This window comes from Octopus bimaculoides, chromosome 1, assembly GCF_001194135.2.
Source record: "Octopus bimaculoides isolate UCB-OBI-ISO-001 chromosome 1, ASM119413v2, whole genome shotgun sequence".
NCBI classification, from domain to species: domain Eukaryota; kingdom Metazoa; phylum Mollusca; class Cephalopoda; order Octopoda; family Octopodidae; genus Octopus; species Octopus bimaculoides.
This window is the reverse complement of record NC_068981.1, coordinates 194082921-194087412: the sequence shown is the minus strand read 5'-3', so window position 1 is coordinate 194087412 and position 4492 is coordinate 194082921.

The following is a 4492-nucleotide window of genomic DNA, read 5'->3' as shown; positions in this document are numbered from 1 at the left end:
CTGATGAAGAGCTCTGCCTCGAAACGTGAAGTCCTCTCCTGAGCGTCCAATAACACTGTACTTATTCCACCTCCTCGCGTTGCTTGTTCATGTTTGGATTGAGTACATACATACATACATATATATATATATACGACAGGCTTCTTTCAGTTTCCTATTTCTTAACTGCCCACAAGGGGCTAAACATAGAGGGCACAAACAGACTCCGAAAAGATGAAAGGCAAAGTCGACCTCGGCAGAATTTGAACTCAGAATGTAGCGGCAGACGAAATACCTCTAAGTATTTTGCCCGTCGTGCTAACGTTTCTGCCAGCTCGCCGCCTTCTTTCAGTTTCCGTCTACCAAATCCACTCACAGGGCTTTGGTTGGCCCGAGGCTATAGTATAAGACACTTGCCCAAGGTGCCACACAGTGAGAATGAACCTGGAACCATGTGGTTCGTAAGCAAGCTACTTACCACACAAAATATTAGACAAGCATCCAATGTTCCCTCCATGCCCACCACACAATTATTTCTAATTAGATTTTTAATGCTTGCCACATGAATTAATAAACATTTCTGTTTTGCATAGAGACATTGTCTTTGAATAATTAATTTTCTAAACTGCTTCAGCATGTCTTCACAGATATCATTGTTTTAGTTCCCAAACCGACCTTTTTATCTATAAATTTATTCATGAAATTCTTGTTTGTCCTGGGAATAAATTACTCCAACAAATGACTGGGCAATATTTCTAAACACCTTTCTGTGTGACGTCGTGTGAAAAACCTAGCAGTTAGTAGGAAAGTTGTAAACAAGATGATATAAATATTGCAGTTGTGGATTTTGTTGGCCATGATCCAATAAGCTTATTATATTTCTAAACAAGTAATTTCCAGTGGGCCAATTAGATTATCGAAATACATGTTGCAGATTAAGTCAATGAGAGGGCTTCTATGTAGTCATTTGATATTCTTTTCCTTTTTTTTTACTTGTTTCAATCATTTGACTGTGGCCATGCTGGAGCACCACCTTTAGTCGAGCAAATCGGCCCCAGGACTTATTCTTTGGAAGCCTAGTACTTATTCCGTCAGTCTCTTTTGCCGAACCGGGGACGTAAACACAACACCATTGGTTGTCAAGCGATGTTTGGTGGACAAACACACATCATATATACGACAGGCTTCTTCCAGTTTCTGTCTACGAAATCCACTCACAAGGCTTTGGTCGGCCCAAGGCTATAGTAGAAGACACTTGCCCAAGGTGCCACGCAGTGAGAATGAACCTGGAACCATGTAGTTGGTAAGCAAGCTACTTACCACACAGCCACCTATATGCTAGCAATAACAGCTAAACCTCTTCCAAACCAGTGTTTTTTTTGTTTGTTTGTTTAAAAACAAGATAATGTAGCCTAATGTAGCCTTTTACCTGAAAAGAAAGACAGGATGGTCATGGCTGGAATGCTGTTAATCAACCTCCTCTATTAAAGCTGGTTGGGGCTAAAAAAAAAACCCCGGAAACCTGCAACTTATGGTATAACACAAATATACACACACACACCAGCATATATCTATGTAAGTGTTTCTGAATGAGGAGTAGTTCTGTTTCCCTTATTCTAGCCAAGCTGCATAAGTGACCCCATCTACCCCCTGCAGCAAAAAGCATTTTAGCAAAGTATTATTGAATGAAAATAGAGTTACTTCATAAGAAAGTTCTTTTGGTGTTAATTTGAAAAATATACTGGACAATTCTAGAAATTTCCAATGAAGGTTATAAAAACCACAATTTTGACCATGTTCTTAGTGACATTTACGCTGTCCTCACAAAGCTGTGTTTCAACCTTGAAATGTCTCTGGCACTGACATAAAAGAGACAGTATTATCCTCTATTACGACTTTAAGTCATTTCACGAAACCGTTTCCTTAGAATACTTTGAATTGTGTTCTTGAGCAAAAATGAGTAATGCTGCGATGGACTGGGGTACATATACGCCATAGAAACCGGGCGCATTTATTAATATATATATATTTTGCAATTATCTCTATAAAATAAAAGTATTGATCAAAACTAATGCGACAATGCTTGTTCTGTTAACTGCTTTGAGTTGCAAGAGAAAACCATAAAAGAAACAGAGTTATGCATCACATAAAACACGTTCAGTTTGTTTTCAATTAAAACCTTGTATTTGCTTAAATTAACTGAGGTTGGTAGTTGAACTGACCACCAGAACTCCTATCTAGTTCAGTTAAACCACTTTTCTGAGATGACACTTGAAGCTGCTGAGGTTCGTTAAAGCTGTCACCACACAACACACATTAACTCAAGCTATGCAGCCGTGTCTTTCACTACAGGTGAAACCTTAGCCAGAACATTTGTTGTTGCTGATGGCGAGGAAATACACAGGTAAGTCACTGGCTGGTTGCAGTGGTGGTGGCAACGAGACTGTATATTATGGCCATGATGATAATGAACCAATCCTTTCACTGGTCATGAGCTGGCTGCAGTGGGATTGTTCATTGACGGTCAAGAGATGTTCACACTAATCGATGTCATACAGTTATGATAAAACAAATTTTAAAAAAATTTGCCATTTTTATTTGCTATTAAAATTGCTTTATAAATTTCATAGTCAAGTACTGAGGATGATAAAGTACTTGGTAACACATTGATTTTAAAGAGATAGTTCACAATACTGCATATATTGTAACATAAATATAAACTCCAACTGAGGGTTATATATCACACAGTTAAGGGTGGGGTAGGGGGGATTATTAAAAATGATGCATTGGAAGAGATAAAGAGGAAAATATTGTTCTGAGGCTCATTCTCTTCTCAAGAAAGATTTTTTTTTTCCTCAAGCTTTTCTTCATAGAAAAGATAGAAGAGCAGGAGGGGGAGGGAACAGAGGACTGGGATAACTGGCTTTTCTCATACAGGAGAAATTACCATAACCAAAGGTGATATTAGGGGTGAGAAAATCCAGTGGTGGTGGGGGTCTTTTTACTGCATCGTCATATCTGAGATTCCAGAACTGGTAATAACACCAATTGTTAAAACCATTTGACTAGAGATAAATTTTTTTTTTATGAACATTTTTAGTTTACAAAAATTAAATAAAGGAAAAAAAGAAAAATTGGATATAAATGTAATATACACACATACATAATTGTATATAAGACAAACATATATAGATAGACATGCTGTTGTAGTACTCGGACAGGGATGATACTTATTTAGTAACATGAATATACAAAAAATTTGAAAATAAAATGAAATATAATAAAAATACTCATATTGCTTAAGTCTTTGATAATGTTGATCATTTCATAAATGTTCAAGTCAGGTTTGCAAAGCAATCAATACCTGATTGATAATGGCCAACAAACACTGGTCAATAATGGGACTGAGGTAAGCTGAGAGGTTTCCAGAAACACATCTATAAGGATTTTGGCCTTTGTTATTTTCTTTTCACCATTAAACAAAACAAATTAATAAAAGCAGTGGTAAGACAATGGGGAGGAAAAAAAAAAGAAAACAAAAAAATGAAATAAAATTCTAGTAAAATCCCGATTTAATCTTCCAGGAAATACTCCTCCACACTAAATTCATTTCCTTTTGTTTCAATGACTTCCTCACATTCAATTGAAATCGAAAAAAAATATTGTGAAGATTTTTCTTTCTTCTGATAAACAGTGAAGTTAATTCTTAATGGATCTTTTTCTCTCTCAGGGCTACAAGGCAGAGAAAGGAGAGTGAAAAGGAGCTTGTATTACTGGGAGAAAACGGAACACCAAGAAAATAACACTGTACACCAAAGGTATGTCTCTTTCTCTCACACACACACACACACGTATGTATGTATGTGTGTGTATATATATAGCTGCCTACATTTATAGACAATTGTTTATAGATGTAGACAGCATTGTGTTAACATTACAGCTGTCTGCATATGGACACTACATCTACAACTGTCCCCATCAGTAGAGAAGACTGTAGGTGGCGCTAGTGTTTGTGACTTATGAAGGCAGACATCAGATTTCTGAAATACTTTAATTGTAAAAAAAAATACTTCACAATATTTTTTTTTACTTACTTTAGAGTTTTTTTTTCCCTCCCTTTGGTTTTATAAATCCCTTCTCTGATCATAAGGTAAGGGACCCAGAGAAAGACGAAAATAATGAAATGCCCCAAATGGAGAAAAACTGGTGGGGATCTTGACAGTAACACTGTACCCCCCCCCATCTGCTCCAAAGTAAGTAAACGACAGCGAGGTAGTCCTGGTGCACGAAACCCCAGTCAGACTCCTCTTTTTCTAAAAATTACATCAAAAACCGAAAGATTTGCATATATTTTGAGAAAACAAATATTCAAACTAAAATGGAAGACACTGATAGGAAAATTCAAAGAAATCGAAAAATGTAGACAGAAAATAGATTCTTCTACTTTGAAAGCAGATTGTATCATGAAATAAAAATTTGAAAATTGAGTATTTCCTGTAAATGTTGATTTTTG